Raw genomic sequence first — 26,666 nt, forward strand, 5'->3', positions numbered from 1 at the left:
GCCATCCGGGATCATTTGGGGCTCCAAACGGTCCCCGCAACCCGAGAGTGGGCTGCCCCGAGAAATGCTCCATCTACCCTCAATGCGGTCAGTCATGGGATGCCTTCCCGCACTTGCATGTAGCCTAGTTGGCAGTGTGGCAACTCTATCTGAAGCTATCCAGCCATCAGGCCACACATGGCCCCCATCTGGTGTCCAAACCAGGACCTACCAGATAACTGAGCTACTCAAATTTCTTCTCCTCATATGGGGGGCTTACAAGTAGAGTTATCTAGTTCCCACGTAGTTATTGGAGAGTGGAGCATTGATATCTAATAGTTAGATCCTTTAATTTGCAAGTAAACCCTAAACCCTAAAACCTAACGCTAAACCCTAAACCCTAAATCCTAAATCCTAAAAACTAAACCCTAAACCCTAGACCCTAAGCCCTAAAACCTAAAACCTAAATCCTCATGCAGCTAATCATTTGCAAGGGCAATAAAACATAGCATCCACATCTCATCATGCGAATATGGGCATTCTTATTTCCTAATGGCACATTCGGTATTCGATGCACGTGAGACTTTGCAAATACATTAAAAACAATTAATTTAAGACTTGTGGAGAATGTAGGGCCAATTGGATGGTGGGACATATGGATCGATGTCCTTGTCCAATGTGTATTTTTCCTTCACATACGTATTCAAACCCACATGTGCCTTCCTTAGAGCAGAAATAGTACCAGATGCAACTGACGCTTTACAAGGACATTAAAACCACTTATTTTAAGACCCGTGCAAATTTGGTGCCGATTTGATAGTGTGGTATACGGATGCGATCGGTGTCTGTTGTGCATTTTTCCTTCATATACATAGAATCCACATGTGAATATGAGCATTCTTGTTCCCCGGTGTCACATCCAGCATCTGATGCACCTTACACTTTGCAAGGACATTAAAACAACTTGTTTTAAGACTTTTGCAAAGTTTGGTGTTGATCTAACAGTGGGATATATGGATGTCGATATTCATTGTGCATTTTTTCTTCGTATCATGTAGCAATATCCACATGTGAATATGGGCATTCTTGTTCCCCAGTGGCATATCTGGCATCCGATGAACTTGAGAGTTTGCAAGGACATAAACATCAACATTTAGTTTGAAAATTGTGCAAATTTCAGTGCCTATCTGATGGTGGGACATATGGATGTCCTTGTTTGTTGTGTATTTTTCCTTGACATACGTATGATCTGCATATGTGGATGTGGACAAACTGCCTTCCTAGTAGCACATATAGTACCACATGCACCTAATCCTTTGCAAGGACATTGAAACCACTTGTTTTAAGACCCTTGAAAAGTTTGGTGCTTATCTGACAGTGTGATATGAGGATGCGGATTTCCATTGTGCATTCTTCCTTCACATACATAGCATCCACATGCAAAAATGGGCATTCTTGCTCCTCGGTGTCACATACGGCATCCGATGCACCTTATATATACTTTGAAAGGACAATAAAACAACTTGTTTTAAGACCCTTGCAAGGTTTAGTGTTGATCCAATGGTGGGATGTATGGATATCGGTGTCCCTTGCGCATTTTTCCTTCATATCGTGTAGCATCCACATGCGAATATTTGCCTTCTTGTTCCCCAGAGGCCCACATATGAGATTTGATCCACCTGATACTTTGCAAGGACATTAAAAATAATTTTCGCAAGACCCTTGCAAATTTTGGTTCTAATCCGACGGTGGGATATATGGATGCAAATGTCCATTGTGCATTTTTCCTTCACATACATAGCATCCACATGCAAATATGGGCATTCTTGTTCCCCGATGTCACATCCGACATCTGATGCACCTTTCACTATTAAAGGGCATTAAAACAACCTATTTTAAGACCCTTGCAAAGTTTGGTGCTGATCCGATGGTGGAATATATGAATGTCGGTGTCCATTGCACATTTTTTCTTCATATCACGTAGCATCCACGTGTGAATATGTGCATTCTTGCTCCCTAGTGGCACATATGGCATTTGATTCACGTGATACTTTGGAAGGAAATTAAAACCAATTTTTTAAAGACCCTTTCAAATTTTGGAGCTGATCGAACGATGGGATATACAGATACAGATGTCCATTATGTTCACATATATAGCATCCACATGCAAATATGGGCATTCTAATTCCCCGGTGTCACATCCGGCATCCAATGCACCTTACACTTTGCAAGGACATTAAAAAAACTTGTTTTAAGACCCGTGCAAAGTCTGGTGCTGATCTGACAGTGTGGTATATGGATCTCGGTGTCCGTTGCGATTGTTTCCTTCATATACATAGCATCCACATGTGAATATGGGCATTCTTGTTCCCCGGTGGCATATCCAGCATCCAATGCTCCTTACACTTTGCAATGACATTAAAAACACTTATATGAAGACCCTTGAAAATTTTGGTACTGATCTGTGGTGTGGTATACAGATCTCGATGTCCGCTGCACTTGTTTCCTTCATATATATAGCATCCACATGAGCATTCTTGTTCCCCGATGGTACATCCGGCATGCAATGCACCTAATACTTTGCAAGGACATTAAAACCACTTTTTTTAAGGCTCTTGTAAAATTTGGTGCTTATCCAACGGTGGTATATATGGATGCAGGTTTCCATTGTACATTCTTCATTCATATAGATAGCATCCACATGCGAATATAAGCATTCTTGCTCCCCGGTGTCACATCCAACATTTGATGCACCTTACACTTTGCAAGTACATTAAAGCACCTTGTTTTAGGACCCTTGAAAATTTTGGTGCTAATTTGATAGTGTGGTATCCGGATCTCGGCGTCCGTTGTGCTTGTATCCTTCATATACATAGCATCCACATGTGAATATGACCATTCTTGACACTTGTTTCAAGACCCTTGAAAAGCTTGGTGCTGATTCGAAGGTGGGATATTAGGATGCGGATTTCTATTGTGCATTCTTCCTTCACATACATGTAACATAGCATCCGCATGCAAATACGGGCATTCTTGCTTCCCGGTGTCACATCCGGAATCCAATGCACATTACACTTTGCAAGGACATTAAAACAACTTATTTAAAGACCCTTGTAGAGTTTGGTGCTAATCTGATGGTGTGGTATATGGATCTCGGTGTCCGTTGCACTTGTTTCCTTCGTATACATAGCATCCACATGCAAATATGAGCATTCATGTTCCCCGGTGGCACATCCAGCATCCGATGCACCTAATCCTTTGCAAGTACATTAAAACAAACTTTTTAAAGACCCTTATTACAAAGTTTGGTGCTGATCCAACGGTGGGATATATGGATGCAGATGTCCATTGTGCATTTTTCCTTCACATACATAGCATCCACATGCGAATATGGGCTTTCTTGTTCCCTGGTGTCACATCGGGCATCTGATGCACCTTACATTTTGCAAGAACATTACAACAAATTTTTTTAAGACACTTGAAAAGTTTGGTGCTGATATGATGGTGGTATATACGAATGCGGATGTCTGTTGTGTATTTTTCCTTCACATACATAGCATCCATGTGCAAATATGGGCATTCTCGCTCCCCGGTGTCACATCTAGCATCCGATGCACCTTACACTTTGCAAGGACATTAAAATAGCATTTTGGAAGACCCTTGCAAAGTTTGGCACTGATGTGACAATTGGATATACAGATGTTGGTGTTTATTGGTGCATTTTTCATTTACTTTGCATCAACATGTTAATGTGGGCATTCTTGTTTCTCGGTAGCATATTTGGCATCCGATGCACTTGAGAGTTTGCAAGGACATTAAAAAAATTTAGTTTGAGACTTGTACAAATTTTAATGCCAATCCGATGGTGGTATCTATGGATATCAGTCTCCGTTGCGCATTTTTCCTTCATATCGTGTAGCATCCACTTGTGAATATGGGCATTCTTGTTCCTTGGTGGCATATCTGACATTTGATGAACTTGAGAGTTTGAAAGGATATAAACAACTTTTTTTTTGAGAAATGTGCAAATTTCAGTGCCGATCTGATGGTGGGACATATGCATATCCTTATCCGATGTGTATTTTTCCTTGACATACTTATGATTCACATGTGGTCGGGAACAAACTGCCTTCCTAGTAGCACATATAGTACCAAATGCACCTAATTCTTTGCAAGGACATTAAAATAACTTGTTTTAAGACCCTTAAAAAGTTTGGTGCTTATCTGATGGAGGGATATACGGATGCGGATGTCACATGCATATTTTTTCGTCATATCGTGTAGCATCCACATGTGAATATGGGCAGTCTTGTTCCTCCATGGCATATCCAACATCCAATGAACTTGAGAGTTTCTAAGGATATAAACAACATTTATTTTGAGAAATGTGCAAATTTAAGTGCCGATCCGATGGTGGGACATATGCTATGATCCTTGTCTGATGTGTATTTTTCTTTGACATACTTATGATCTGCATGTGGTCGGGAACAAACTGCCTTCCTGGTAGCACATACGGTACCAGATGCACCTAATCCTTTGCAAGGACATTAGAAAAACTTGTTTTAAGACCCTTGCAAAGTGTGGTTCTGATCCGATAGTGGGATATATAGATGTCGGTGTCCGTTGCACATTTTTCCTTCATCTCGTGTAGCATCTATGTGTGAATATGTGCATTCTTGTTCCCCAGTGGTCGCACGGCATCGGATCCACCTGATACTTTTCAAGGACATTAAAACCAATTGTTTTAAAACCCTTGAAAAGTTTGGTGCTGATCCGATGGTGGGATATACGGATGCGGATGTACATTGTGCATTTTTCCAATGTACATTGTTTTAATATGGGCATTCTTCCTCCTTGGAGTCACATCTGGCATCCGATGCACCTTACACCTTGCAAGGAGATTTTAAAAAATTATTTTAAGAAGCTTGCAAAATTTGGTGCTAATCCGACAGTGTGGGATATACGGATGTAGATGTTGGTTGTGCATTTTTCCTTCACTTAGCATCCACATGCAAATATGGGCATTCTTGCTCCCCGGTGTCATATCCAGAATCCTATGCACCTTACACTTTGCAAGTAAATTAAAACAACTTGTTTTAAGACCCTTTAAAGTGTGGTGTTGATCCGATGGTGAGATATATAGATGTTGGTGTCCGTTGCGCATTTTTCCTTCATCTCGTGTAGCATCTATGTGTGAATATGTGCATTCTTGTTCCCCGGTGGTCACACGGCATCTGATCCACCTGATACTCTTCAAGGACATTAAAACCAATTGTTTTAAACCCTTGAAAAGTTTGGTGCTGATCCAACGGTGCGATATACGGATGCAGATGTACATTGTGCATTTTTCCAATGTACATTGTTTTAATATGGGCATTCTTCCTCCCCAGAGTCACATCCGGCATTCGATGCACCTTACACTTTGCAAGGAGATTTAAATAAATTATTTTAAGAAGCTTGAAAAGTTTGGTGCTAATCCGATGGTGGGATATACAGATGCGGATGTCGGTTAAGCATTTTTCCTTCACTTAGCATCCACATGTAAATATAGGCATTCTTGCTCCCCGGTGTCACATCTAGAATCCTATGCACCTTACACTTTGGAAGGACATTAAAACAACTTGTTTTAAGACCCTTGCAAAGTGTGGTACTGATCCACGACGGTGGGATATACGGATGTTGGTGTCCATTGCGCATTTTTCCTTCATATCGATTAGCGTCCACATGCGAATATGTGCATTCTTGTTCCCTGGTGGCACATATAGCATCTGATCCACCTGATACTTTGCAAGGACATCAAAACAAAATTTTCCAAGACCCTTTCAAAGTTTGGTGCTGATCCGATGGTGGGATATACGGATGCAGATGTCCGTTGTGCATTTTTCCTTCACATACATAGCATCCACATGCAAATATTGGCATTCTTATTTCTCGGTGTCACATACGGCATTCAATGCACCTTAAACTTTTCACGAACATTAAAAATTCTTGTTGTTAGACCCTTGCAAAGCTGGGTTCTGATCTGACGGTGGGATATACGGATGTTGGTGTCCATTGCGCATTTTTCCTTCATATCGCATAGCATCCACAATTGAATATGTGGATTCTTGTTCCTCGGTGGCACATAAGCCATCCGATCCATCTGATACTTTGCAAGGACATTTAAATCATATTTTTTAAGACCCTTGCAAAGTTTGGTGCTGATCCGACGGTGGGATATACATATGTGGATGTACGTTATGCATTTTCCTTCACATACATAGCATCTACATGTAAATATGGACATTCTTGTTCCCCGGTGTCACATCCGGCTTCCGATGCACCTTAAACTTTTCAAGTACATTTAAACAACTTGTTTAAAGTCCCATTCCAAGTTTGGTGCTGATCCGATGGTGGGATATACGGATGTCGGTGTCCGTTGCCCATTTTTCCTTCATATCGCATAGCATTCACATGCAAATATGGGCATTCTTGTTCCCCAGTGTCACATCTGACATCTGATGTAGCTTACACTTTTCAAGCCTGACATTAAAACAACTTGTTTTAAGACCCTTGCAAAGTTTGGTGCTGATCTCACGGTGAGATATACGGATATGGATGTCCCATTTAAAGAATTTGTTTGAAGACCCTTGCAAAGTTTGGTCGCATGGACAAAAATGAGCAAGCAAGCACTACTACACATGGATCCTATTGCGATGTTTACGTACCGATGTTTAGCACGCACGGGGTGCTAATCGTCGGTATGAAAAGTGCATCTCGTAAAGCGTCGTTATATAGCGACATTAGATAAACATCGCTATATAGCGACTATTACAAAAGTCGCTATATAGCGACTTATGAGTGTCGCTATATAGCGACATTGAGATACTATTTTATAGCGACGTTTTCCAAAGAGGTTTTTTACTCATATAGGCGTTAAAAGTTAGTTTTTTCCAATGACAAATTTTCTTTAATTTTCATACATGTTTGATCTCATAGAGAATAAAAATATGAGAGCATGTACATCAAGCCTTTGAAGCTCATATATTCATGTCCAAGTTTGAGATGAAAAAAATCAATTAAGAGCATTTACATCAACTGCTTCATCTTGAGCCAAGTCTAAGGCACCAAACAAGTCTATCTCCAACTCTATACCGAGTTGATCTCCTATATCATCATCGTATGTGTTCGGCTTTAGGTAGAGCCAGTTGTAGCCAATCAAGTGACATGTGAGTGGAGAGAAGAGCCAAATCCCGTGGATATGGTTGCGATTGCCTGTACATTACTCTGAATCTCGTCCTTGCATTTATTCTTTTTGCTTTGGCCACTTCATATCTCTCAATCCACTTCTGCATCTCAGGGCTATTGAGGATACAAAACTTATTGAATTTCTCCATTTGCTCTTTGCTCATCTTTCTTTCAATCCTTTTTCCTTGGGGAACCTCGCCAACGATGTGATCATCATCCTTGTTATGCCAAGCTTGCAGCATATCGGGATTCGTGGATGCAAGAAACTCTATGATATATACTAATGACTCTTGCACAAGCCATCCCTCTACCATGCTTGCTTCTGGTCTTGCTCTTTGTCTTAATAATCCCTTTAAAGTTTCATAAATTGCTCGAGAAAAAACATCCATCGACTATGAACGGTACCTGTAATAGCCACCTCATCAACTATGTGCACAAGCAAGTGGACTTGAGTTGTCATAATGCTTGAGGGAAAGTGCTTCTCAAGCAAGCATACGGCTTCGATGGATTCCACCCTAGCCTTCTCGATGCTCGATATGGAGATCTCTTTTTGAGATATCCACCTATTTCACATGTCCATGTAAGATATTTTCATAATCAGTCTACAGATTAATCAGCTTAAATTGAAGAAAATGCAATCAATGCGATTTGATAGTAAGCATACCTCACAATACCATAGATCTTGAATATAGCATTTCTAACATCTTCTTGTAAGCACCCTTTTATTGTAATTGCGAGGATGAACTATCAAAGCAACAAAGAAGTCATGTCAACAATATAACATAAATTTGAGAGACGTTGCTCTCAGCTAGAGTCTTTATATCCAAAATGATATAGATTGAACATATGTTTACAATTTAAATTGTTGCTCTTAAAGAGCCTCAATTCGTGCCATCTGCATAATTTGACTCCCCATTGTCTTATTGCTCAATGTCATGACAGTCCCTTGCCAGGTGCCATCTGCATAATTTGACTCCCACTTGTCTTGCCAAGCCTTGCCCCTTGGGTTCATTGACTTCCCATTGTCTTATTGCTCAATGCGATAGTCCCTTGCTAGGTGCCATCTGCATTAACTTCGTATTGTCTTGCCAAGCTTTGACCCTTGGGTGACATCCAGTGCAAAATACAGGTGCCATCTGCATTAACTCCCACAATTTATCTTGCCAAGCCTTGCCCCTTGGGTGCATTGACTCCCCATTGTCTTATTGCTCAATGTGATAGTCCCTTGCCAGGTGCCATCTACATTAACTCCCTATTGTCTTGGCAAGCCTTGACCCTTGGGTGATATCTAGTGCATATTTTGACTCTCATTTGACATACGAGGTGATGACTCTGATTATAATTGTCTTGGATTGGCTTCTTGCCTAGTACCCAAATAAAATCCTTCAATGGACTTCAATACAAAGCTTTAATCATGGACATTCTTCATTTGCGTTGTCTCCTTCTACTTCCTCCATGGCGAGCATCCTTAAAAATTCGTGTATATGCAAAATAGTTTACTGTGGTATTTTTATTTTTCCTTCTATCTCATATCCCATCCGCTTCTTTGATTTCTTTGCCCTTGAATGCCAAGACACTATGATTGTCTCCGTCGAAACTTGAGAGACCGCTTCATCATTTGGGACCCACTCCTTCATTATACAATTAGTATACAATGTGTTGTTATCCATATTCTCCTTCCTGCCCTTTGGCTCATACCATACCGCTGTAAATGTTGTAGCTCTCCCTTGGTCATTTCTTTGCACATCAACTACTTTTGCAACCCAAAACTTCACATTCTCATATTCATCATCCGATGGCCAAACAACAACAAAACAAATTCATTTTCAAAGACTGAAGCTGGGCGCAAATAGTTATGAGCATTTGGCCAAAACTTTTTGCATTCTTCCTTGACATCCTTTGAGCCTCGCATTCTCTCAAGGTCCTTTATTAAATTTTGTGTCTTGTTAATTACAGTGGTAGTGTGTTCTCTCCAAGTAGGCTTCGAATCAGGATATCTCGGGAGCATTTCCTCTTTGTATCTAATAAATGCTTTTAATCCTTCTATTTCACAGTTAGACCTCTCATTGATTTCTTTTATAGGAGCCCATGTTGGATACCTTTCCTTGCTAGGAATTGAAGTTAAGAGACTGTAAGGTTCTTCAGGTTCCCATTTTGTATCATGAGAATACTGTTGCCATTGCATTACGGGTTTTTCATCTTTTAAAAAAAAACAAAAGTAGTGTGGATTTTGTATGACCTGTCAATGCATCACCACCCGTTTGTATGAAAGGTAGAATGAAGCTCTTCCAATCATACATTCTTTCGAGCCTCTCACATACTCTACTTTCCTTGCGACCACCAACTTGCCTACCACATCTTCTTACCAAGTCATCTATTAAATCCACATCCTTGCATTTAAGCTCCCTTGAGACTGTGCTAAAAACCTGATCTATATCCTCATGTGTATGCCCAACATACAAAAATCCACATTCGACCTCATTGAAGATTCGATGAGCAACTAGCATGGATCAGAATGCAAACATGAGTACATTCTTACTTTCTTGCCAGCAAATATCAGCTTGTATTCTCAAAGTCAGTGGTAGGCGACCTTTTTCTACATGTACATTGCGAATTGCCTTCATAATAGATGTTACAACTTGATTGCTATCATGTAGATGCAAGGAATCAATCCATATATCTGCAAAGAACTTAATTCCATGCACTAACACTCCACATAGATGTGTTTTTAGAAAGTGCTTTCCTTGTAATTTAGGTGGAGTGGCAAAAAAATGAGGCAATGTTGTTGTATTTCAATCCATGCCATCTACAATAAGGCACATGTAGTCATCGGGATGCGAAATATCTTGCTCCTTCCAAAATGTATATTTTTGTCTGGAATGTCGAATAAGGTCATGATGAGATTTTTGGTTTTTTTTGTATAATTCCCTTTGATTTGGACATGTTGCACTCTCAATCGCTCGCTTTAAAATCATCACAGACATTACACTTTGACATTTTTTGCCTCCTTGGGATTTTAACATATTCAAAGTTCTTCTTCCAAAGAGTATACAAAATATGAGAAGAAGCTACGGCATCCCCTCTTTGCCTTTGCTTTTCTGCAATAGAGTCAAATACTTCAAGCTTTGTCAAGCCCATTGGAAGATGCATTTCAGTGATCACATTACCGTTAGGGAGTTTGGTAGATATATGGGGTTGAGGTAAAGCATTTTCATGTATGAAGTCTTGCAAAATTGTTGCTGCCCTGACAGTTGAGATTCTTGGTTTGGACCTTCCTCTATTACTGTGAATGCTAAATTTGTTGCCGCCCTTTGCCTTGGTGACTAAATCCCAATATGTACCATGGGATAATCCAGTAATATTGTGATATGCCTTATTGCAAATCCTTTTTCCATTTACGAGAGGTTTTACCTTTTGTCTTGAACTTAGCCTTTTATTGCCATTGTGAAGAAAGCAAGAGAGACTTGTGAGAAGGTATTCATTTCTTTCGCTTCCTCTTCTTTGCCACACATGTCCTCTACATTCCCTGATGTCTGCAAGATCAATGAAGTGCATACATCTTTGCTTGCAACATAGATATCCCAATGCATTTAACATGTTCTCCTCCTTCATTACTCTCTTCCTCTTTGGTTGCTTTTGTGGATCTGCCTAGATTCGCTTTCTCTTCATGCATATGTATGACTGTTTTCGTTCCTTGTGCACGTTGTTATCTGTATTTATGCACTTCTTCTCCTCACATTTGTTTGTAACCAAGCATCCATGATTGGTCGTTGCATCCTTGGCCATATCACAATCAAAGTTAAATATTGAATAATCCTCTGTTGATCTCATCCTTGTTTTTAACATACTCTTAGGACCATTCAATGAATTCAATATTCTACGAGAGTATTGAGAACCTTGAAACTCTTCCACTCCTGAGAGAACATCACTCATTGGGACATCTTGCATGGCTTTCACAAATCCACAAGCTTGATTGACACCAGGTTTGTTAATATGCATGAACTCATCCACACTTGACAAGACATCGCTATTGAAACCTTTGCCCTTCTCACTGTGCAAGAATTCATCCACCCCAGATAAGGCTTCGCTTCTAAAATCATTTTGTTTCTCGCAACCAATGAACTCATCCACTCCAGATAAGATGTCACTTCTATAATTGAGTATATTGAAATCATCCACATTTGAAGTGATAGAGCCTGGCACATGGGCATGCTTTTTGGGTCCTTTGATATTGTAGTATACCTTGTCTTTATCATTGAAAACCACGTGCCTCTTTCTCATGTTTAAAAATTGCATGCTCCATCTCATATTCTTGCCTACCTCATAGTAGGGATCACATAAGGATGTTATGTTATCAACCATACCATCATCAATGAATTTTAAAATCCTCATCTGTACAAATGACCATTGCTCCACTTGTTCAAATCCCAATACTTCACCTTCTGCTACAGTCTTATTTGCAAATGATCTCATTTGTAAAATGTCCCCTATAGTAAAATCCAAGGTGGTGCACTTTGTATTCTTGATAATGTCTATTGCATAAGTCTCATCTTTGTCCCATGCTATAAATGATTTGTTGGATGTATTGTAGGGCATAACATCTCCAAGTGTTTCCATATCTCCACATTTATACTTTAGCTCAACATGTGCGCTAAGAATCTTTGATACAATAACTACCACCTTATCTTTGCCAAGTCTTCGAAAGTGGCAAACTGAATTGGGATCACTATCATGGATTGTAGCAAATGCAACTACTTCTCTTTTGCTACATAAAATCACATCCATCCCTGGAACAAAATCTATAGCCATCTCCTTTGTGAGAGTCCTTTGCAAGCTTCGCAAGCAAGCTGCAGTAGCAACAATTACATAAATATTAGTCTCTTTTTAATAATCTACTCATTTATTATAATTTTCAATTAGTACTTAATTTATTGCTTGGAGAAGTTATCCGATCAAGTACTCATTAGATGGACAAGCCAAGTTATCCTTTGCATGGTAAATACTATTTTTGCTCTAGTGTCATGCACATCTGTAAAAAAACACGCTGCTAGGTATGTTATCCAATCAAGCACTTATGGGATGGGCGTGCCACTTTGCATGTAAGTCAAGTCCACCTAGTTGAAGGTGTGTGCAAAGTATTGTGCCCATCGGATATGCTTTGCATTGTCGATCAAGCATAAAACACCGTTTTTGGCTTAGTGTCATGCACAACCATGAAAAAACACGGTCCTAAGTGTGTTAATCAAACAAGTACTTATTGGATGGGGGCTCCACTTTTCACGCAAGTCCGTCTCAACTAGGTTGAGATGCGTGCAAAGTATTGTCACCATCGGATATGCTCTGCATGGTCGATTATGCATTATACAACGTTCTTCCCGTAGTGATATGCACATCTGCAAAAAAACACGCCCTTAGGTACGTTATCAGACCAAGTACTTATCGGATGGGTGTGCCTCTTTGAGAAAATTTCAATACCACCTAGGTTAAGGCATAGGAAGAGCATTGTTCCCATCGGATATGCTTTGCATGGTCTATCGAGCATTAAATACCATTTTTGCCTTAGTGTCATGCACATCCGTAAAAAAAACACGCTGCTAGGTGTGTTATCCCATCAAGTACTTATGCGATGGGAATGCCACTTTGCATGTAAGTCAATTCCACCTGGTTGGTGTGTGCAAAGTATTGTGCCCATCGGATATGCTTTGCATTGTGGATCAAGCATAAAACACTGTTTTTGCCTTAGTGTCATGCACAACAATATAAAAACACAGCCCTAGGTGTGTTATTCAAACAAGTACTTATCGGATGGGGGCTCCACTTTGCACGCAAGTTCATTTCAACTACTTTGAGGTGCGTGCAAAGTATTTTCACCATCGGATATGCTTTGCATGATCCATCACGCATTATACACCATGTTTTCCCGAGTGATATGCACATCCGCAAAAAAACATGCCCTTAGGTGTGCTATCTAACCAAGTACGTATCGGATGGGTGTGCCTCTTTGAGAACATTCCAATACCACCTAGGTTGAGGTGTACGAAAAGTGTTGTGCCCATCGGATATCCTTTGCATGATCGATCGAGCAATAAATACTATTTTTGCTCTAGTGTCATGCACATCCATAAAAAAACACGCTGCTAGGTATGTTATCCAATCAAGCACTTATGGGATGGGAGTGCCACTTTCCATGTAAGTCCATTCCACCTAGTTGAAGGTGTGTGCAAAGTATTGTGCCCATCGGATATGCTTTGCATTGTCGATCAAGCATAAAACAACGTTTTTGCCTTAGTGTCATGCACAACCATGAAAAAACACGGTCCTAGGTGTGTTAATCAAACAAGTACTTATCGGATGGGGGCTCCACTTTTCACACAAGTCCACTTCAACTAAGGAAAGTGTTGTGCCCATCGGATATCCTTTGCATGGTCGATGGAGCATTAAATACTATATTTTTGCTCTAATGTCATGCACATCCGTAAAAAAACACGCTGCTAGGTATGTTATCCGATCAAGCACTTATGGGATGGGCGTGCCACTTTGCATGTAAGTCAATTCCACCTAGTTGAAGGTGTGTGCAAAGTATTGTGCCCATCGAGTATGCTTTGCATTGTCGATCAAGCATAAAACACCGTTTTTGCCTTAGTGTCATGCACAACCATGAAAAAACACGGTCCTAGGTGTGTTATTCAAACAAGTACTTATCGGATGGGGGCTCTACTTTGCACGCAAGTCTGTTTCAACTACCTTGAGGTGCATGCAAAGTATTGTCACCATCGGATATGCTTTGCATGGTCAATCATGCCTTATACACCATTTTTTCTCTAGTGATATGCACATCCGCAAAAAAACTCGCCCTTAGAAGTGTTATCCGACCAAGTACTTATCGGATGGGTGTGTCTCTTTGAGAACATTTTCATACCACCTAGGTTGAGGTGTACAAAAATTTTTGTGCCCATCGGATATCCTTTTCATGGCCGATTGAGCATTAAATACGATTCTTGCTCTAGTGTCATGCACATCCGTAAAAAAACACGCTGCTAGGTATGTTATCCGATCAAGCACTTATGGTATGGGTGTGCCACTTTGCATGTAAGTCAATTCTACTTAGTTGAAGGTGTGTGCAAATTATTGTGCCCATCGGATATGCTTTGCATTCTCGATCAAGCATAAAACACCGTTTTTGTCTTAGTATCATGCACAACCATGAAAAAACACGGTCCTAAGTGTGTTAATCAAACAAGTACTTATCGAATGGGGGCTCCAATTTGCACGCAAGTCCTTTTCAACTAGGTTGAGATGCGTGCAAAGTATTGTCATCATCGGATATGCTCTGCATGGTCGATTACACATTATACAATGTTTTTCCCGTAGTGATATGCACAACCGCAAAAAAACATGCCCTTAGGTATGTTATCTAACCAAGTATTTATTGGATGGGTGTGCCTCTTTAAGAACATTTCAATACCACCTAGGTTAAGGTGTAGGAAAAGTATTGTGCCCATCAGATATGCTTTGCATGGTCGATCGAGCATAAAACACCGTTTTTGCCTTTGTGTCATGAACAACCATATAAAAACACGGCCGTAGGTGTGTTATTCAAATAAGTACTTATCGGATGGGGGCTCCACTTTGCACGCAAGTCCGTTTCAACTAAATTGAGGTGCATGCAAAGTATTGTCACCATCTGATATGCTTTGCATGGTCAATCACGCATTATACACCATTTTTTCCCTAGTGATATGGACATCCGCAAAAAAACACGCCCTTAGGTGTGTTATCTAACCAAGTACTTCTCGGATGGGTGTGCCTCATTGAGAACATTTCAATACCATCTAGGTTGAGGCATACGAAAAGTTTTGTGCTTATCGGATATCCTTTGCATGGTCGATCGAGCATTAAATACTAATTTTGCTCTAATGTCATGCACATCCGTAAAAAAACACGCTACTAGGTATGTTATCCGATCAAGCACTTATGGGATGGGCGTGCCACTTTACATGTAAGTCAATTCCACCTAGTTGAAGGTGTGCGCAAATTATTGTGCCCATTAGATATGCTTTGCATTGTCAATCAAGCATAAAACACCGTTTTTACGTTAGTGTCATGCACAACCATGAAAAAACACGGTCCTAGGTGTGTTATTCAAATAAGTACTTATCGGATGGGGGCTCCACTTTGCACGCAAGTCCGTTTCAACTACATTGAGGTGCGTGCAAAGTATTGTCACCATCAGATATGCTTTGCATGGTCGATCACGCATTATACACCATTTTTTCCTAAGTGATATGCACATCCGCAAAAAAACACGCCCTTAGGTATGTTATCTGACCAAGTACTTATCGGATGGGTGTGCCTCTTTGAGAACATTCCAATACCACCTAGGTTGATGTGCACGAAAAGTGTTGTGCCCACGGAATAACCTTTGCATAATCGATCGAGCAATAAATACTATTTTTGCTCTAGTGTCATGCACATCCGTAAAAAAACACACTGCTAGGTATGTTATCTGATCAAGCACTTATGGGATGGGAGTGCCACTTTGTATGTAAGTCAATTCCACCTAGTTGAAGGCGTGTGCAAAGTACTGTGCCCATCAGATATGCTTTGCATTGTCGATCAAACATAAAACTCCGTTTTTGCCTTAGTGTCATGCACAACCATGAAAAAACACGGGTGTTAATTAGACAAGTACTTATCGGATGGGGGCTCCACTTTGCACGCAAGTCTGTTTCAACTACGTTCAGGTGTGCACAAAGTATTGTCACCATCGGATATGATTTGCATGGTCGATCATGCATTATACACTGTTTTTTCCCTAGAGATATGCACATCTGCAAAAAAACATTATCTGACCAAGTACTTATCGGATGGGTGTGTCTCTTTGAGAACATTTCAATACCACCTAGGTTGCGGTGTAGGAAAAGTGTTGTGCCCATTGGATATCCTTTGCATGGTCAATCGAGCATTAAATACTATTTTTGCTCTAGTGTCATGCACATCCGTAAAATAAACACGCTGCTAGGTATGTTATCCGATCAAGCACTTATGGGATGGGTGTGCCACTTTGCATGTAAGTCAATTCCACTTATTTGAAGGTGTGTGCAAAGTATTGTGCCCATCGGATATGCTTTGTATTGTCGATCAAGCATAAAACACCGTTTTTGCCTTAGTGTCATGCACAACCATGAAAAAACACGGTCCTAAGTGTGTTAATCAAACAAGTACTTATCGGATGGGGGCTCCAGTTTGCACGCAAGTCCATTTCAACTAGGTTGAGATGCGTGCATAGTATTGTCACCATCGAATATGCTCTGCATGGTCGATTACGCATTATACAACGTTTTTCCCGTAGTGATATGCACATCTGCAAAAAAACACGCCCTTAGGTATGTTATCTGACCAAATACTTATCGGATGGGTGTGACTCTTTAAGAACATTTCAATATCACCTAGGTTAAGGTGTAGGAAAAGTATTGTGCCCATCGGATATGCTTTGCATGGTCGATCGAGCATTAAATACCATTTTTTCCTTAGTGTCATGCACATTCATAAAAAAGCACGCTGCTAGGTGTGTTATCCGATCAAGTACTTATGCGATGGGAATGCCACTTTGCATGTAAGTCAATTTCACCTAGTTGAAGGTGTGTGCAAGGTATTGTGCCCATCGAATATGCCTTGCATTGTCGATCAAGCATAAAACACCATTTTTGCCTTAGTGTCATGCACAACCATATAAAAACACGGCCGTAGGTGTGTTATCTTTGAGAACATTTCAATACCACCTAGGTTGCAGTGTAGGAAAAGTATTGTGCCCATCAGATATCCTTTGCACGGTCGATCGAGCATTAAATACTATTTTTGCTCTAGTGTCATGCACATCCGTAAAAAAAACATGCTGCTAGGTATGTTATCCGATCAAGCACTTATGGGATGGGTGTGCCACTTTGCATGTAAGTCAATTCCACCTAGTTGAAGGTGTGTGCGAAGTATTGTGCCCATTGGATATGCTTTGCATTGTCGATCAAGCATAAAACACCGTTTTTGCCTTTGTGTCATGCACAACCATATAAAAACACGGCCGTAGGTGTGTTATTCAAATAAGTACTTATCGGATGGGGGTTTCACTTTGCACGCAAGTGCGTTTCAACTGCGTTGAGGTGCGTGCAAAGTATTGTCATCATCGGATATGCTCTTCATGGTCGATCATGCATTATACACCATTTTTTTCCTAGTGATATGGACATCCGCAAAAAAACACTCCCTTAGGTGTGTTATCTGACCAAGTACTTATCGGATGGGTGTGCCTCTTTGAGAACATTTCAATACCGCCTAGGTTGAGGCGTATGAAAAGTGTTGTGCCCATCGGATATCGTTTGCATGGTCGATCGAGCATTAACTACTATTTTTGCTCGTGTCATGCACATCCGTAAAAAAACACGCTGCTAGGTATGTTATCCGATCAAGCACTTATGGGATGGGCATGCCACTTTGCATGTAAGTCAATTACACCTAGTTGAAGGTGTGTGCAAAGTATTGTGCCCATCGAATATGCTTTGCATTGTCGATCAAGCATAAAACCCCGTTTTGGGCTTAGTGTCATGCACAACCATGAAAAAACACGGTCTTAGGTGTGTTATTCAAACAAGTAATTATCGGATGGGGGCTCCACTTTGCACGCAAGTCCGTTTCAACTACGTTGAGGTGCATGCAAAGTATTGTCACCATCAGATATGCTTTGCATGGTCGATCACGCATTATACACCATTTTTTCCCGAGTGATATGCACATCCGCAAAAAAACACGCCCTTAGGTATGTTATCTGACCAAGTACTTATCAAATGGGTGTGCCTCTTTGAGAACATTTCAATACCACCTAGGTTGAGGCATAGGAAAAGTGTTGTGCCCATCGGATATCCTTTGCATGGTCGATCGAGCATTAAATACTATTTTTGCTCTAGTGTCATGCACATCCGCAAAAAAACACGCCCTTAGGTGTGTTATCTGACCAAGTACTTATCGGATGGGTGTGCCTCTTTGAGAACATTTCAATATCAACTAGGTTGCAGTGTAGGAAAAGTGTTGTGCCCATCATATATCCTTTGCATGGTCGATCGAGCATTAAATACTATTTTTGCTCTAGTGTCATGCACATCGGTAAAAAAACACACTGCTAGGTATATTATCCGATCAAGCACTTATGGGATGGGTGTGCCACTTTGCATGTAAGTCAATTCCATGTAGTTGAAGGTGTGTGCAAAGTATTGTGCCCATCGGATATGCTTTGCATTGTTGATCAAGCATAAAACACCATTTTTGCCTTAGTGTCAAGCACATTTGTAAAAAAACACGGTCCTAGGTGTGGTATTGGATCAAGTACTTATCTAACCAACACGCCACTTTTCATGCAACTCAATAACACCTAGGTTGAGGTGGGTGCAAATTATTGTGCCCATCGGATGTACTTTGCATGATATATCACGTATTAAACTCCGTTTGTGCCTCAATGTCATACACAACCATAAAAAAACACGCTTTTAGGTGTATTATCCGACCAACTACTTATCAGATGGGTGTACCACTTTGCATGCAATGCAATACCAAAATTTTTGAGACTCATGCAAAGTATTGTGCCCATCGGATATGCTTTGCATTGTCGAACAAGCATTAAACACTGTTTTGGCCTTAGTGTCATGCACAACCGTCAAAAAACGCGGTCCTAGATGTGTTATTCGACTAAGTACTTATGGGATGGGCACGCCACTTTGCATGTAAGTCAATAATACCTAGGTTGAGATGTGTGCAAAGTATTGTGATGATCGCATATGCGTTGCATTGTCGATTAAGCATAAATCAGTGTTTTTGCCTTAGTGTCATGGACAACAACCAATAAAAAACATGGTCCTAGGTGTGATATTCTAAAAAGTACTTGTCAGATGGGGGAGCCACTTTGCAAGAAAGTCAATTTCAACTAGGTTGATGTGCGTGCACAGTATTGTGTCTATCGGTTATGCTTTGCATGGGGGATCACACATTATACACCATTTTCACCCTAGTGTTATGCACATCCGTCAAAGAACACGCTCTTAATAGGTATATTATCATACCAAGTACTTATTGAATGGGCGTTCCACTTTGCATGGAATATTGTACCACCGCTTTTGAGGCACGTGCAAGGTATTATGCCCATCAGATATGCTTTACATGGTAGATTGAGTATTAAATACCGTTTTTGGCCTTGGTGTCATGTACAACCGTCAAAAAACACGATCGTAGGTGTATTTTTCAAACAAGTACTTATCGGATGGGGATGCCACTTTGCACACAAGTCAATACTGCCTAGGTTGAGGAACGTGCAAAGTCTTGTGTCCATTGGCTATGCTTTGCATAGTCGATCGCACATTATACACCATTTTGTTCCTAGTGTTATGCACAATCGTCATAAAATACGTTTGGAGGTGTGTTATCCAAACAAGTACTTATGGGATGGGTGCACCACTTTGTATGCAAGTCAATATGACCTATGTTGAGGCGTGTACAAAGTTTTGTGCCCATCGGAGAAATGTAGATGCGATAATATTAGAAAATTCTCGGTATGTGTACATGGGTGTGTGTGTGGCAAACAATTTTGATACAACAAAGTAAACACCTAGTGCACAAATTATGCACTTCATACCTTGAGTAAATAAGCTTGTTGATGAGAATAAATATGCCCTTGAATAAAAGCACAGTTGTTGTATGACTACAATAGGATCGCTTTGACACCTGTGATTTTGCCCACATGTAAGTTTGCAAATAGTATAAAAAATCATATAATAATATATTAATAGTTTGCAAATGTGTATAGCAAGTGAGTAATGGGAAGTGGAAGTGGGAGTGAGGAGGGTGGAGTGGAATGGGAGAGGGAAGTAATAGGGGTGTATGATAATAAGTATAAAAAATAGTATAATAATATATTAATAGTTTTCAAATGGCAAGTGAGTAATGGGAAGTGGAAGTGAGAGTGGGGAGGGAAGAATGGAATGGGAGAGGGGAAGGTACTAGGGGAGTAGGATAATAAGGGAGTGAAATGAGCGAGGGGAGTTAATAGGGGATGAAAACGAGGAGGGTAAGATGGGGAAATATGGGATTTTGGGAAATGGGAGGAGTATGGGACGTGGTGGAAATGTGGGATGGGAGTGGTGGCAATGGGGAAGGAAGAAGAAATGGATGGGGGGAGGGCTAATGGAAGATTGGGATGAGGGATGGGGGTCCAATGGGAGAGGGGGAGTAATGGGAGCCAATGGGAGAGGGGATAAATGAAAAGCCAATAGGAGAGAGGGGAGGAATGGAAAGCCAATAGGAGAGGAGGAGGAAAACCTAATTTTTCTTATATATAGTCTTCCTTCTTCATTCATTCTCCCCTCATTTCATTCATTGAACCAAGAAAGCAAGGACGATCAAGAAAGTAAGGAAGGAAGAGCAAGAAAGAGGCAAGAAAGCAAGAAAGAGCAAACTTACAAACTTTTTCCAGGTACTTGCAAATTTTTTTGATTAATTCTTTATCTAGATTTTTTTTTTAAATTTGAAGAGAGAGGAACTAGAGAGAGAAAGGTTCCTACAGGAGGGGAGGAGGAGAGGATGGAGGGGTGGGAGGGGAGGGAGGGGGAGGGGAGGGAGAGGCGGGGGCTGGGTCGAGGGGGGAGGAGGGGGGAGGGGAGCTGGGTAGGGAGGGGGGGAAGGGAGGGGCGGGGGCGAGGCGGGGTCGACGGAGGGAGGGAGGGGGGGGGTTCTAACGGGGTCGAGGGAGGTAGGGAGGAGGGGGGGAGGGAAGGGCGGGGGCGAGGGGGGAGGGGGAGGGAGGGAGGGAGGGGGGGCAGGGGGGTCTTGGTAGGGAGGGGGGAGGGGAGGGAGGGGGTGCAGCCGGGTGGGGGAGGGAAGGGGGGGGCGGGTCTAGTGGGGGAGGGAGGGAGGGGGGGTCTAGCGGCGATGGCCGCCAGAACCCCCTGGAGGGGGGGAAGGGGGGCGGAAGGGGGGGAAGGGGGGGCGCCAGACCCCCGTGGAGGGGGGGAAGGGGAGGTCTGGGCCACCAGACCCCCCTTGGAGGGGGGAAAGGGGACGAGGGGGAAGGGGGGGCTGGCGACCACAGCCACCAGACCCCCCTGCGGGAGCAGCAGAGGGGAGGGAGGGGGGGGAGCAGGAGCGGAGGGGGTGGGGGGGAGGGGAGCAGAGGGGAGGGGGGAGCGGGGCAGAGGGGAGGGGGGGAGGCGTCGAGGGAGGGAGAGGGGGGGAGGGGGGGGAGGGGAGCCGGGTGGGGGAGGGAGGGAGGGAGGGAGGGGAGGGTCTGGCGACCGTGGCTACCAGAACCCAAGGAGGGGGAAGGGGAGAGGGGAGGGGGGGAGGCGGGGAGGGAGGGAGGGGTAGGGGCAGGGTCGAGAGGGGGGAGGGGAAGGGGGGGGGAGCAGAGAGAGGGGGAGGGGGGGGGAGTGGGAGCGGGGGGGAGGGGAAGGGAGGGGGAGGGGCGGGAGGGGGGGGGAGCAGGAGCGGAGGGGAGGGGAAGGGAGGGGGTGGGGGGGGAGGGGCAGGAGAGGGGGGGGAGCAGGAGCGAAGGGGAGGGGGGGGAGGGGAGGGAGGAAGGTGCGTGCAAATTATTGTCACCATCGGATATGCTTTGCATGGTCGATCATGCATTATACACCATTTTTTCCCTAGTGATATGGACATCCACAAAAAAACATGCCGTTAGGTGTGTTATCTGACCAAGTACTTATCGGATGGGCGTGCCTCATTGAGAACATTTCAATACCACCTAGGTTGAGGCATAAGAAAAGTGTTGTGCCCATCATATATCCTTTGCATGGTCGATCGAGCATTAAATACTATTTTTGCTCTAGTGTCATGCACATCCGTAAAAAAACACGCTACTAGGTATGTTATCCAATCAACCACTTATGGGATGGGCATGCCACTTTGCATGTAAGTTGATTCCACCTAGTTGAAGGTGTGTGCAAAGTATTGTGCCCATCGGATATGCTTTGCATTGTCGATCAAGCATAAAACACCGTTTTTGCCTTAGTGTCATGCATAACCATGAAAAAACACGGTCCTAGGTGTGTTATCGGATGGGGGCTCCACTTTACACGCAAGTCCGTTTCAACTACGTTGAGGTGCATGCAAAGTACTGTCACTATCGGATATGCTTTGCATGGTCAATCACACATTATACAACATTTTTTCCCGAGTGATATGCACATCCCTAAAAAAACACGCCCTTAGGTGTGCTATCTGACCCGGATGGGTGTGCCTCTTTGAGAACATTCCAATACCACCTAGGTTGAGGTATGCAAAAAGTGTTGTGCCCATCGGATATCATTTGCATGATCGATCGAGCAATAAATACTATTTTTGCTTTAGTGTCATGCACATCCGTAAAAAAACACACTGCTAGGTATGTTATCCGATCAAGCACTTATGGGATGGGAGTGCCACTTTGCATGTAAATAAATTCCACCTAGTTGAAGGTGTGTGCAAAGTATTGTGCCCATCGGATATGCTTTGCATTGTCGATCAAGCATAAAACACCGTTTTTGCCTTAGTCTCATGCACAACCATGAAAAAACACGGTCCTAAGTGTATTAATTAAACAAGTACTTATCGGATGGGGGCTCCACTTTGCACGCAAGTCCTTTTCAACTTTTTTGAGGTGCGTGCAAAGTATTGTCACCATCGGATATGTTTTTCATGGTCGATCATGCATTATACACCGGTTTTTTCCTAGTGATATGCACATGCGCAAAAAAACACGCCCTTAGGTGTGTTATCTGACCAAGTACTTATCGGATGGGTGTGCCTCTTTGAGAAAATTTCAATACCACCTAGGTTGAGGTGTACGAAAAGTGTTGTGCCCATCGGATATCCTTTGCATGGTCGATCGAGCATTAAATACTATTTTTGCTCGTGTCATGCACATCCATAAAAAAAACATGCTGCTAGGTATGTTATCTGATCAAGCACTTATGGGATGGGTGTGCCACTTTGCATGTAAGTCAATTCCACGTAGTTGAAGGCGTGTGCAAAGTATTGTGCCCATCGGATATGCTTTGCATTGTCGATCAGGCATAAAACACCGTTTTTGCCTTAGTGTCATGCACAACCATGAAAAAACATGGTCCTAAGTGTGTTAATCAAACAAGTACTTATCGGATGGGGGCTCTAGTTTGCACCCAAGTCCGTTTCAACTACGTTGAGATGAATGCAAAGTATTGTCACCATCGGATATGCTCTGCATGGTCGATTACGCATTATACAATGTTTTTTCCGTAGTGATATGCACATCCGTAAAAAAACATGCCCTTAGGTATGTTATCTGACCAAGTACTTATCGGATGGGTGTGCCTCTTTCTTGCTCTGCCAAATGGATATACAGCTTTAGATCCCAAAAAATACGACTGCTTTGATTGGCACAAGCATGGGATTCTTGAAGTCTCTTCTATTGTGAAGGCCCAAGAAATATGGGATTCTTTTCTTCAATATGGTCAAGGATCTCCATGTGAGGGGCTTTTATAGCAAAAAGGGATTGCAATATCTAAAAAGAAAAAAACTTATCGTTGCCTACAAGATGAAGAAGTTCACTATCTAGAGCAATTCTTTGGTATTGAAAGGAACCACGGAAATTTTGGAAATGTCATTGCTTACAAGAAAGTATTGTTTAAGGGAGAAGTCTACAAGGTGGGAGATGAGGTAGTTGTCAAACCAGATGAGAGTGCTGAAGACTTATCAAGTGTGGGAAATTGGAAAGGACATATTGTATCCTTTTTTGCTATCCAACAAGATGGGGAGTTTATGATTTTTTTTGGTGCGCAATATTATAGGAAATGGATCACAATTGAAGAGGGGATTGAGACTTTACTAATAGATGATGTGACTGGAATGAGTATCTTGCAAAGAAGCCACATTCCTCAACATGTTTAATAATTAAATCAAGCTTATTACAAAACCATAGGATACGAAAAGCATAATCATTAAGACTAATGGATGACATGATGCAATCGAGAGATTGAATACATCTTATACACTAGAACACTTATGAAGATGATAATCAATCGTATGATCCATATAGTGGAATAAAACTAAGAATATTTGATAAAAAATTAATTGCCACAAAGATTCAACACCAAACATTGAAGACATCATATGCACAAAAAATTATGCTTATTAGAAAACCATAGGATATGAAAAGCACAATCAAGGCTAATGCTAGACATGATGCAATGGAGAGATTGAAGACATCTGATATACTAGAACACTTCCAAAGATGATAATCAATTGTATGATCCATGTAGTGGAATAAAACTGAGCATATTTGATAGAAAATTAATTGCTACAAAGATTCAACACCGAAAATTGAAGACATCATATGCACATTAAATCATGTTGATTACAAGACCATAGGATAGGAAAATCACAACCAAGGCTAATGGAAGACAAGATGCAATGGAGAAATTGAGTATATCTTATACACCAGAACACTTCAAAAGATGATACTCAATCATACAATCCATACAATGGAATAAAATTGAGCATAGTTGCTAAAAATTTAATTGCCACAAAGACATCAAACATTGAAGACATCATATGCACATTAAATTATGCTTATTACAAAACCATAGGATATGAAGACCACAACCAAGGCTAATGGAAGACATCATGCACTGAAGATATTGACGACATCTTACGCACTAAAACACTTCTGAAGACGATAATCAATCATATAATCCATGCAGTGGAATGAATTTGAGCATAGTTGATAAAAATTTAATTGCCACAAATATTCAACACCAAACATTGAAGACATCGTATGCACATTAAAGCATGCTTATTAAAAAACCATAGGATATGAAAAGCACAACCAAGGTTAATGGAAGACATGATGCACTGGAGATTTTGAAGGCATCTTATGCATTGGAACACTTCCTAAGATGATAATCAATCATACAATCCATGTATTGGAATAAATTGAGAATAGTTGATAAAAATTTAACTACCACAAACATTCCAAACCAAACATTGAAGACATCGTATGCACATTAATTCATGCTTATTAAAAAACCATAGGATATGAAAAGCACAACCAAGGCTAATGGAAGACATGATGCAATGGAGAGATTGAAGGCATCTTATGCACTAGAACACTTCCTAAGATGATAATCAATCCATGTAGTGGAATAAATTGAGAATAGTTTATAAAAATTTAATTGCCACAAACATTCAATACCAAACATTGAAGACATTATACGCACACTAAATCATACTTATTACAAAACCATATGATATGCACAACAAGACAAAGCACCCATAGACATGCACACAGACGCATTTATTGAACTAAATAAAAAACTTACGAGCGCATCTATTTGCATGTCTATTTTTGTGTCTGGAGACCCGCATCTAACAGTGCGTCTATATAGTAGACACACGATGTGAAGATAGTGGGAGAGAGGGAAGGAGTCTCACTTGAGGCTTTCTCACAAGCACAATGGGGGAATACACACAAAGGTGGAGGCTAAAAACAATTTCCCTCTTCTTAGTTGTGAAAGCCAAAAGAACTCTTGTACAAAGAAGTAGAAGAACCCTATATGTGGGTCTCAAACCAAACTCAACTAACTAAGGTGGCATACTAACTGAGCCACGAACTAGTGTAGATAAGGATAGCTGTCATCCAGCTATTATTCGTGGGCGGTGTACCAACCGCATCTCCAGCTAACAAGTCAGTGACATAAATGCACAACAGTCACCCTGGCATATCGTGAGTGGAGCTTGATATCTCAACACTCCCCCTCGAGCTCAATCCCGATTCTTGCACACCAAGCAGGTCTCTGAACTTGCGCAGCTTCTCTGCGCCCAATGCTTTCGTGAATATGTCAGCTACCTGATCCTCTGTGCTGACATAAACTAGATCAATAAGACCTAGTAACACTTTCTCCCGCACATAGTGATAATGCACCTCAATGTGCTTTGTTCTAGCATGAAAGATTGGGTTCTTTGCCAAGTGTATACTGCTCATGTTGTCACAATAAATGACAAGTGGCCCATCTGTAGACTGATGCATATCATAAAGTAGCTTACACAACCAAGCTACCTCACATGCAGCCATTGCTGCACCCCTGTACTCAGCCTCTGTGCTCGACAAGGCAACTGTAGGCTGTTTCTTGCTGCTCCAAGTGACTGCAGCACTCCCAAAAGAGAACACATATCCACTGGTAGATCGTCTATCAAAAATACTACCAGCCCAATCAACATCAGTGTATCCATGCAACTGTATTTGAACCCCAGCCTCATAAAATAGTCCATACTGCAATGTGGACTTCACATACCTGAGTATGCGTCTAGCCGCATCCAAATGCGGTTTCCTTGGAGCCTGCATAAACTGACTTACCAACCCAACAGCATAGCTCAAATCTGGCCTGGTAATAGTCATGTAAATC

The sequence above is a fragment of the Dipteris shenzhenensis genome, chromosome 31 (assembly GCF_047967505.1).
Source record: "Dipteris shenzhenensis isolate YYH24624 ecotype China chromosome 31, Dip_SZ_1.0, whole genome shotgun sequence".
Taxonomy (NCBI): Eukaryota; Viridiplantae; Streptophyta; class Polypodiopsida; order Gleicheniales; family Dipteridaceae; genus Dipteris; species Dipteris shenzhenensis.